Raw genomic sequence first — 10,963 nt, forward strand, 5'->3', positions numbered from 1 at the left:
TGGCCCACCTAGGGGAGGGAATGCGCTGCAGCTGATAATTATCAGGGGTAACAACCATAATCCCAGACCTGCTATTATTACTGTGTTTACCAAGGAGCAATTGCTCCAGAAGCTTGCACCACTGGCCTTTCCCAGGCCCTCACCCTTCCCGCCCTGTGCTGACTAAGGGAGTAGAAATAGCCTCAGGCTGTTCCCAGGAGTAGAAGCCACAGCCTCAGAGTGCCCCAGGGCGTTCTGACACCGGTTCTGCCACTTAAGCTGCTCCCCAAAGCCGTGAGTGGCCCCCAAAGAAGCCAGAGGAAGGATGTGAGTGAGGTTCTGGGCACACACCCCTGACCTGCGTGGGGGCAGCGAGCACCCAGAGCCAAGAGAACCAGGGATGATGTTTGGGACACAGGAGGGCTGGTCTTGTTAAGGGAATGCTGGGCTCTTTTTCTTTCCTGAAGCCAGGGGTCTGCTCTCTGCCTTCCCTTCTGAGTGGCCCACTCAAGGCCAGCTAAGGATGAGGAAAAGAGGTGGAGTTGAGAATGTTAAGCCCGCCCTCCAGCCCCATCCGCTGCCCCGTCTTGTCTCCATGTCTCCTCCGGCTTTGACAGTTGGGGTGGGAAAGAGTCAAAGCGAATTCCATCCATGTCGTGACGCCAGTGAGGAAGGAGGACAGAAGTCTATAAAGCCAGCCCACTTGCTTCTCTCTCGGGCACTCCCTTGTTTTGTTTATGAGCTGTCAACCTAAGCTTCGTGGTTGAAAAAAACACCCTGACTTTCAGCAAATTTTCTGAGAATGACCTGTCACCCTTCCAGAAAGCCTTCCAACTCTTCCTTCTGTCTGCATCCTCTACCCCCTTGGTCCTCAATCCTGGCTCTAGTGATCATAGCCTAATGTGTCCCACCTCTTTCCTTTGGCTTCTTTCCCTCCACGAGGCAAAGTCCAGAACATCGTGGAGCCTGCCTGGGAATGAAGACAATGAGGACCAACAAATCAAAGTCCTGGAATCTTAGACTGTTAAATTTTGGCATGACATTAGATATAATCTAACCTAATGTTCCCATTTTACAGATGAGGAAACTGACACCCAGGGAGGGAACGTGGCTGACCCAGGGACACACTGCTGGTGAGTGGTCATACTGAAGCTGGAGTCCAGACTTCCAGACTTCTACTCCATTGTTCTTTCCAGCACACCCACCTGCCCCTCAGTTCTGTTTGCACTTGGGGTTCAGATCTCAGAAAGCTAGTTTAAAGATATTACTTATTTTTTTGAGGGGGAGGGGCAGAGGGAGAGGGAGAAGCAGGCTCCCCGCTGAGCAGGGAGCCCGATGCCGACTCGATCCCAGGACCCTGGGATCATGACCTGAGCCGAAGGCAGATGCTTCACCAACTGAGCCACCCCAGCACCCAGAAACATAGATTTTTAAAAAACAAAAACCTAGCATTGTAGGGTTAGATACCAAACATTTTGAACTTATCAAAAAGTTTTACAAGGGTTTTATTCTGTCCTCAAAGCATTATTTTCAGGTAAATGAAGTTGATAATGTTACTCTCATTGTATGGATAAGAGTGTAGTTTGTATAGAGTTTCCCAAAACTGAGGCCAGAAAGAGTTGCCCTGAGTCACAACAGAGATGTGTCAAAGTGGGCAGAAGAGTGCCTGTGTCCTGACTCTTTATCCAGTGCTCATTCCACTGTACTCCATGTGTCCGTAAATAAGGCACTGTCACCCGACTAATCAAAGTAACCAGATGAAACTGTCACAGGGGCCCCTTCCAGGGAGGACTGACCACACAGCTAGAACCACCACCGCATTCTAATTCTGAGCTAACGTGCTCCCTCCTGCAAGTCACTGGTTCCCTGAACTTCGTCCTGGAGGAGAAGCCCTTTCCCCCTCTCCCCCTCCCCACCCTTCTTTGAGCCAAGCCCTCGGGAGAAGAGCACGTCCACTGTGATTCCCAGGCCCGGTGGAGAAACGGTGGTGAGAAGTGCCCGCTCAGCACTCCTGGATACCTCCGAGGCTGCTGTCAGTGGGCGGTGGCCTCCAGCACCTTCTGCCAGCTTGGGGGGATGCTCGCCAGGAAGCCCAGCTTGTTGGGGCAGTTACCTGCCCCTGCCTCAGCCTCCTTGCTCAGGACAGGCGTTTCTCTGCTCAGACTCTTGTAGGTATGGTGATAAAGCAGGGGTGCTCAAACTTCAGAAGCCATCTCAGGGGGCACCTGGGTGGCTCAGTTGTTAAGCGTCTGCCTTCGGCTTAGGTCATGGTCCCGGGGTGCTGGGATCGAGCCCCGCATCGGGCTCCCTGCTCAGTGGGGAGCCTGCTTCTCCCTCTCCCACTCCCGCTGCTTCTGTTCCCTCTCTTGCTGTGTCTGTCTCCGTCAACTAAAAAAAAAAAAACAAAAAAAAAAAAAAAAAAAAAAAAAAGAACGCATCTCAGGATGGGGCAGATAAGCACAGATTGCTGAGCCCGCTCCTGAGCGTTTCTGATTCGGCAGTTCTGGGCTGAGCCTGGGAATCTGCATTTCAAGTTCCCAAGTACCGCTGCTGCTGCTGGTCCAGAAGTCACACTTTGAGAACCACTGTGATAAAGGACACGGCTCAGGCAATCGGTGGTCACCTGCCCAGGGCTGGGGTGTGGGGAGGGTCCAAGAGCGTGGGAAGGAGGGTTGGGGCTGGGAAGGAGTCTGACCGAAGACCAGCCCCGGGGACTGAAGTTTAGCATGAGCAAGTGGCGTATGCATGTGTGGCTATTTAGATGCTCATCCCCAGATGCATGTAGCAATGTGGGATGGGAGGCCGAGAAGAAAGGCTCTGGCAACTCAGTGGATGATTCTCTCACTGTTTTTGCTGCCGCTCTCCCCTCCACGCTCAGCTGCTGCCCTCCAGAGAAAGTTCCCCGAGCTTTGGCCCGCTGCTGCCTCACAGGCAGTATGGGGGAGGGGGGAAGGGGGCAAAGCCATGGGTCTCTAGGTGTACCTGCCTTGGCAGCACAGAGACCTCAGGGCAGGACACAGGGAGTCGCTCAGAGAGCGGTGACTGCTGACTTGCTGGCCAGATGGGAACAGGACCCAGACGGACCACTGAAGAGGGAGGTGCCTGGTAGTGACAGGGAGAAGGCAGAGGCAGCACAGCCCAGCCCCTGCTGCTGTCCACTAGGAACTGCCCCCTCCCCTCCTGGCCTCCTTCAGCGGGCCCAGCCAGGGCCAGACGTCTGCCATGTTTCTACGAGGGCAGGAATCTACCCCCTTGGGAGGTGGAAGCGGGCAGGGGCGCTCTGGGAGAAGGGGCCACGTCTGTGGTGGGCTTCAGACTTTGATCCTGGCCCCAACTTCCTGTCTCCCCTGTTCTCTGGGGGCCAGGAGGCCGGGAGAAGAGAGGAAAAACAGTCCCTCTGCAAATGGGTGAACGTGGGTGCTCAGAGCATAAGACTGCCAGGGACAGTGGAAAGCAGGGGCCTTACAGCTCAAAGAAGTAATCACTAGAAGCCAAGAAGACTGACCTAGCCCTCCTGAGTCATTTCCCAAAGAGCTTCCCGGTCACCAATGGGCTTACTGTGCCCAGAACCTGCCTTATCTGTAGGTTGAGGAGGCATATAGTATCTAATTTAAGGGGGAGCCAGGCAGATGACATCCCCCCAGATCTCTCTCCCATCACCAACAATAAGCCAGAAATCCGTTTTCTTTGCTTTGGGACTTAAAGCTGTTTTGGAGGGGGGGCATGGGGGGGATGGGGCCAGAAACATAAAAACTCTGGGATTCTTCTTGGCAGCAAAAGGATGCCACGTGGGAGAAGATGTGGGGTGGACAGGAAAACAAGTGGGGGACAGAAAGAGAACTTGACCCCACCCCACCCTGCCCCCCACAGGGAGGCCCTGTACATGTGGCCTCATACTCGTGCCAGACGAGCATCTCAGACATGCCCCCCCCACCGCCCCGGCCCTGTGAGCAATGTGTTTGGCCTCCTCCCCGCCTCCACACCCTCGCCTCTTCCCGCCTCCCACCTGTCAGGCGTGTTGCAAGACTGCCTTGACCAATGTTTACATAATGCTCCAAAGGAGAATGAACCGGTTGCCAAATGCCTGAGTCATCTGGTGCAGTCACCCTTTGGTCCTCTGGTGTGGCCTTCCCACCGGAGTGAGGGTCACACTCCGCAACAGTTCTTCACAAGGCCTCACCAACTAGGAGGCCCAGCAGGCTTCCTAGACCTGCCTTTTTACAAAGACAGGCGGTAGGAAGAGAAAGAAACTATTAGTGAGTCCCTAATATATGAGGGACTGAAGCAGACACTCTCACATATATCACATTACCAAATGTCACAAACCTGGTGTGGCTTTATGATACCCATTTCCCAGCTGAGGCAACAGAAGCAGACAGGTCAAATGGTTTGACCCAAAGACAGAGCTAGTTAGTAGCAGGAGCCAGGAGTGAAACCTGGTCGTCTTTACCTGGGTTCCCTAAAAAGCAGAGCCTGAGGAGCGCCTGGCTGGCTTAGTCGCTAGAGCGTGCGACTCTTGATCTCAGGGTCATGAGTTCAAGCCCCACATTGGGGGTAGAGTTTACCTAAAAAAAATTCTTTTTTAAAAAAAGAAAATGGCAGAGTCTGAGACAGAGGCTTATATGTGAGTAGTGCACCTGGGTATGTGACCCTGGAAGGCAGAAACAGGGAAGGAGAGGGAGCCTACACAGTGGGGAACAATGAAGCTGTCCATAAGGGCCAGCTGTTTGACCCGTCCTGTGGGGCCATCTGAGGATACTCTGAAACATCGCAGGATCAGGGGCGCCTGGGGGGCTCAGATGGTTAAGCGGCTGCCTTCGGCTCAGGTCCTGATCCCGGGTCCTGGGATCCAGCCCTGCGTTGTCATCGTCCGGCTCCCAGCTCAGCGGGGAGCCTCCTTCTCCCTCTCCCTCTGCTCCCTGGCTCCTGCTCTCTCTATCTCGAATAAATAAATAAAATCTTAAAAAAAAAAAAAAAGAAAGAAAGAAACATCACAAGATCATTCACGACGAAGAAAGGGAGAAAGCATTTAGGCGCTGGCCGCAGTTGCCCATGTCAGCCCCTCTGTATTGCTGACTTGCCCACACCAGCCCAGAGGTGGCCAGGGCAGCAGACACTGGAAGCAGAGTCCAGGCAGCAAAGACCCGACGTGGTGCCTACGGGCGGTGCTCTGGACACACATCCCTCCACAGCCCCACACCACCATCCCAGGTATAATAAGTAACTTATACACCATCCCTGGGGCACTGGGGGGGGGGGAAGGGCCAACATGTGGACCACAGCACGTGACTTCCAACCATTCATTCAACAGATATTTTTACAGGCCCACTATGTGCTAGACACTGGGGGTTAGCAGTGAACAAGAAAGGCAAGATCCTTGCTCTTATGGGGCTTAAATTCTGAAGCGGGGGTGGGTGGGAGGAAATACAGTTAGCCACTAAACAAATAAACCAGGGCCGATTGTGTATCAGGTACTGTGCTGAGCACCGGGAAAGCCCGGAAGGCAAGCTCTTTTTGTCAGGGAGACCCAGGAGCAAAGTACCGCAACCGAATACGAATCCGGTAACTGCTGTGATTTGGGTACGCATACTCTCCTGCAGAACACGGAGGGGTCATTTTACTCCAGACTGGGGAGGGGAGGGCATCGGGAAAGGTGCTCTGGAAAAGACGAGACACAGGCTCTTTCGAAGGCATCTCGGGAGTGGGGGAAGGGAAAGGTGCTCCAGGGAGAGGCTGAAGACAGGAATGAGTGCGTGCGCCACGCTCAGGAGAACTATGAATCCATCAGTGTGACTAGAGGGTGCTATCTACACAGGGTGGTGTCAACAGATGAGGCAGGAAATGTACCACAAAGACTTGAGTACCTAACACTGAAGCATTTGGATTTAATTCTGAAAGGGAAAGCAAGCCTCTATTTGTCCCCTAAGCCTGATTAGCTCTTGAAAGTCTCAGTCAATAACAAAGACAAAACCAAACCGTCAACACAGAGACAGGTGGAATGGCCTTGGAGTCTCAGAATGGCTGGATGTGAGCTGCCTGGCTTACATGGCAACAGCTCAGCTCTTGACCCTGGATGAAGCACAGCGGCCTCACGCCTGACCACTCTGTCCAGTGCCCCAGCCTCGAGGTCAGGTCCTCGGAAGCTGCAGAGGCCACCCTCTACCCAGCTTTTTCCGCTTCCAACTCAGCCCCGCCCCAGCCCCAGCCTCGCCTCTGGCAGGCGGAATTCCAGGGGTGTGTGACATTGAGGACCCTGAGTTTAGGTGAGGTGCCTCTGGCCCTCCTTTGGTTTGCATGAAATACTTACCAGGGCTTTCCAGCTGAACGCCACCACTGAGAGCTAAAACCAGAAAAGCAACCAGCATCTGGCCGCATCCCTCGCAGAGGCTCATCACATCCATCATCCGAGCAGGAGAAGAGCTTCCTGCAGCCCACGATTGCATCCCGCAATCCCCCTGCAGAGCCCTTGTCAAACTGAGCCTCTGGCTTCCGTTCATTCTTCAAAGCAGAGAACCCTGCGATGATCTGAATGCAGACATGAGCAAAACTCCCAGCGGCAGCCTTTCTGTCCTCAAATTCAGAACAGAGAAAATGAAATCCCGTTTCAGCACCCTCCCATCCCAGAGAGGTTCTGAGATGTCCCAGGCCTCAGCCTCAGCCTCCTTCAGCTCCCAGGGATGACGTGAAGACAGTAAAAAAAGGCTCCAAATCTAGCCCTGGTGTTTGGATTCTTCTCCCCTGACTTGTCCCTACCAACGGCAAAATTCCCTGGTCCCTGATCCCCTTCCTTCAGGGCCCTGGTCTGCACTGGGTGGCCCTTTCCCGTGCCTGCCAGTCTACTCCTTACAGCAGATGGTGACCCACAGCTACCTCATCCCCACACAGACAGCGTTTGTCCCAACGGAAGCTGCAGGCTTGAAGGAGTCGTGCTTCTGGCAGAGAGGGTGTCCTTCCCCTCCCCTCCCTGCAACGCCCCTCAAGTCACACAGTCAGGTCCTTCCGGACCTACAAGACACGGCCTCCCTGGGGCGCCTGGGTGGCTCAGTTGTTAAGCATCTGCCTTCAGCTCAGGTCATCATCTCAGGGTCCTGGGATCGAGCCCCGCATCGGGCTCCCTGCTCTGCAGGAGGCCTGCTTCTCCCTCTGCCACTCCCCCTGCTTGTGTTCTCTCTCTCGTTCTCCCTCTGTCAAATAAAAAAAATCTAAAAAAAAAAAAAAAAAGACACGGCCCCCCTGAGCGACATTCTGGGCACAAGATTCTCTTGAGTGTCCACAGTTGTGGAAGGGGGAGGCTATTCCAGGACACACACAAACCTAAACCAACAAAGCAGAGGTTTCCATCCCCAAGGATGCCAAGAACTCTAATTGAACGGACTCCCAGTTGCTCCCCTGAACAGAGAAGCAAATTAGAATCCTTGTGACCCCTCCCTTCCTCCATCCACCATCCTGCAGTGCGACCTCCACCCCACCCTGCCACTCTCCCTGGCTTCGGGGTTCTGAGAGTCCTACAGATACAGAGACTCTGCTGGGGGCCAGCGTGGGGTGGGGGTTGCCGCTGAGCCCAGGCCAGGGAAGAAGTTCTTGGGACTTAGCAGACTTCCCCTGCCAAAGATGGGAAAGAAGGATGGGCCCGTGAGCTGATTCCAGGCTGCCCTGGTGCTGGGATAGCATCATCCACAACAGCCCTGGCAAGCCCCCACCTGTTCCATCCCCAGACTCCTGGTCAGAGCCAACCAAACAGATCTGTCTCTACAAGGCTGGGACCTCTAACTGACACACCTCATCTTTTAAAAAAGACCAAGAGAGATTAAACCTCGCAGGCTCTTCTTGGATCTCAGTGACAGATTTTTCTGATTCACCTCATTACCTCCTCCTACAGGGGCCCATTCATTTCCACCTCATCTTCCTCCCGGTTCTCATTCCTGTCCCCAGCCTAGCGTATCCTGACAGGTGGGCTGCATCCTCACTCTCTGCTTTCACCCTTACAGACACTGCCCTGCTCCCTCAGCACTTCTCTCTGGATTAATAAGGTTTCTCTTTTCTGCCCCTCTCCTACAGACCAAAGCCCCAGAAATCTTTCAATCCAGCGTCTCAAGAAGAAACAAACCACCGGGCGATGTTGTAAGAGGATTTTGACCTGAGACGTAATGGGGGACAGGATCTCTCACTCTGGCCTGGAACTCTTCCTGCCTCGGTTTGCTTTGAGTGCTGGTGGTCTCCACAAAGATCTTAAACCCCACCATTCACATCTCTGAATCTCCCACAGCATCTAGCAGAGCACCAGTGTATTTATCGAAGTACATGCTTGATAAAATAACGGATGAATAGAATCCCTATAAAGCTTGAGTCATTTATTGAACACTGCCTGGATCGTGAGTATATCCCAAAATTGCAAGCTCTCGGGGTTAGAAGGGACTGTGACGTCATCAGTTCACCCCCCACCCCAGCACAGGAGCAGGTACTGCACAATTTCTGACTGATGGACCTCTAGCCTGGACTCCCTGACCATCTCCACGACCACGAATGCCTAAGGAAGCCCGGCCCCGGTCCCAGTTGAGGTCTCTGGTTAGAAGATCCTTTCTACAAGTTGCCAGAAATCTCCCCTCCCCACCGCTGCACCCCCATCCCCCTCCACACAATGACCACAAGACTGTAGAGCTTGTTCTCTGGGAGAGGGTCAGTTCCCTGAGGCACTAACTCAGTGCCCCAAGTAAGCATCCAGGGCAAATTGGCTTGCTAATGGATGGTGGTAGCAAATTCCCTCTAGAGAACCGGGTGACTAAGACGGAAGGAAAAGAAGCCAAGCCCCACAGCTCTGCCCACACTTGTCCCAAGTCCGCAGAGCCAGGTTCTCCAGCCCTTCAAACCTTCTTCCACCAATGAGACAGCAACTTCAAATCCAAAGAAACACAAAAGGATCCTGGTTCTTGGGCCCCCTTCCTGACCCTCACCCCCCATCTCGGGCCATCAGAGTGGTGTTGAGAACCCTTTCCCGCCAGAAGGACGCCTCACAGAGACAGCAAGGATGAGCTTCCCTGGGCTGAGAAAAAGGAACACCCATTCCCTCTGCCCCCTGCGCAGTGTTCAGGACACTGTTAACCGATCCAGAAGGTGGGAAGACAACAGCAGTTTAACTTTGGACTATGTTTCAGACAAGCTCTTCCAAAGCACAAATCAGTGTTGTTGTTGTTTTTTTTTTTTTTCATTCTGAGGCTTTCAAAGAACAAGACAAGGCCCCTACAGCCAGAAACCTGGCTGGTGGTCTTCTAGGCATTTGGATATTAAGTGAATGGAGATACAAAGATACACTATGTGAATAACAATCACACGACAAACCTCTTTTTAGTCTATCACCAAGCAGCTTATACCTGGGTAAGACCCACAGGCCTCACATGGACCGAAGCACTTCCTGCCTGTGTTCCTGAGACCTACAGTTTGGGCCAAGCCCAGGAAAAGGGTGGAGGAAATAGAGAGCAATACTGATGAGCAGTTTTTCCCCCGAGGGGCTGAGTTTTAAAGTAAGGGGGTGAAAAGGACCAAGCAGGGGTAATAATGGTTGAGATGAGGTAGTGTTAAGGGGCAGATCTTTACAAACTACAAAGCCCTATGTAAATATGAACTATTATAGACTATACAGCAGATTCACACTTAGAAGATCTTTGGGAAGTGTTACATTTTCCTTACCTGAGGCATAGTTCTACCCTGGAGCTTTTTATGGAAATACATTAATAAAATAAAAGCTGACTTTGTTGGACAGAAAAAAAACCCAAAAGGAAATGGATACATTAAAAATGTAAGTGCTTACAATCTGCAGCACACGTTGAACTCTGCCCACCTCTCTTAAATAGGTCCACCAAAAACCTCAGACTGTCCCCCCCAGGCAGTCCCAGCGGGGTTCTCAGAGATGGCAGCATAACCTTGGCTCTGGGATGGCCTTGGGCTTGGCTTTGCCTTACTAAAAAGGAAAGAAGTTAAAACAATGCAGAGACCTCCCACCGGATCCCACTTCTTCTGTTGGCCACTTCCTTCCTTCCCTCCTTTTTCCTTCCCTTCCTGCAGGAGCTGCTCTGCCCCACCTTCCTTCCTGGGGAGGAGGACCTGCCCTTTCCTCTCTAGGGCTGGTGCCAAAGGGATGAACAATGTGATGTTGAGGGGGGCAGGGGCAGGGGTGAAGGGAGTCCAGAGGTGGGAAGAGGCAGATGGTGCACGAACTAAAGAGTGGCCAAGCGGGGATGGACTGAGAGACGTTCAGCCAAGTTGCATTTCAGAGGTCTCTGGCCAGTTCCCAGAAGTTTCCCTCACTTGGTTTTACAAGCAAAGCGACTGCTAATGGCGGTAGCAACAGAACTCCCCCACTCCCAACTACAGCCCCACCCATGGGACCCAAACAATGTGATTTCGGGGTCGCAGAAAAAGGCGATGTCAGCGAAATACAAAGGGGGCTCAGCCGAGGTAGTCATTTGCAATCTCTCTTCTGCTGCGAGAAAAAAGGTGAAAAGGAAACTGGGAAAGAGGCAAGAGGGTTTCTGGAAATCTTGAAAAGGCTGAGGCCAGAAAGTCGGTTCTGATAGGAAGGGGAGCGGACAAAAGAAAAGGTAACGCGAAGCTGAAAATATGAGGAGACGGGGGCAGTCGCCCTTTTAACAAACGTATTAAGCTACCAAAGTTGATGACAGAGTGGGAGAGGGGCAAGGTCAAACGGAGTCGGTTTTTTAGGACAAAGCTTTGGAGCGAGGGCCAAATTGAAGGTGGCTAGCACAAAAGAGGCGGCTCTCCAGGAGGCCGTTGAGCGGGGTGGAACGAGTGAGAGATGAAGGCGAGAGGGGGAAGAAATCAAAGGGTCCATCGAGTGAGGGGGGGGGAGGCCGCTTTGTCTGGCGAGGGCGGCGGCGGGGGCAGCACGTGCAGCAGACAGCGCCCCAGGCAGCCGGGCTCCCCGCCGAGGAGCGCCGGGGAGGAGGCGCGACGCGCGGGGGCGGCCCGG

General features: G+C 53.2%; 1 long non-coding RNA gene across 1 annotated transcript; it reads left to right on the forward strand.

The window, feature by feature from the left end:
* The first annotated feature begins 213 nt into the window (after window positions 1-213).
* LOC112828462 (uncharacterized) lies at window positions 214-8,292 on the forward strand. The gene is made up of 3 exons (XR_012380407.1): window positions 214-306; window positions 1,058-1,112; window positions 8,038-8,292. It is a non-coding gene; the product is annotated as an uncharacterized lncRNA (long non-coding RNA).
* The last annotated feature ends 2,671 nt before the right edge of the window (window positions 8,293-10,963 follow it).

The sequence above is a fragment of the Callorhinus ursinus genome, unplaced genomic scaffold (genome assembly GCF_003265705.2).
Source record: "Callorhinus ursinus isolate GAN/ISIS: 27379988/994484 unplaced genomic scaffold, GSC_fseal_2.0 scaffold13, whole genome shotgun sequence".
In the NCBI taxonomy this organism is placed as follows: Eukaryota; Metazoa; Chordata; class Mammalia; order Carnivora; family Otariidae; genus Callorhinus; species Callorhinus ursinus.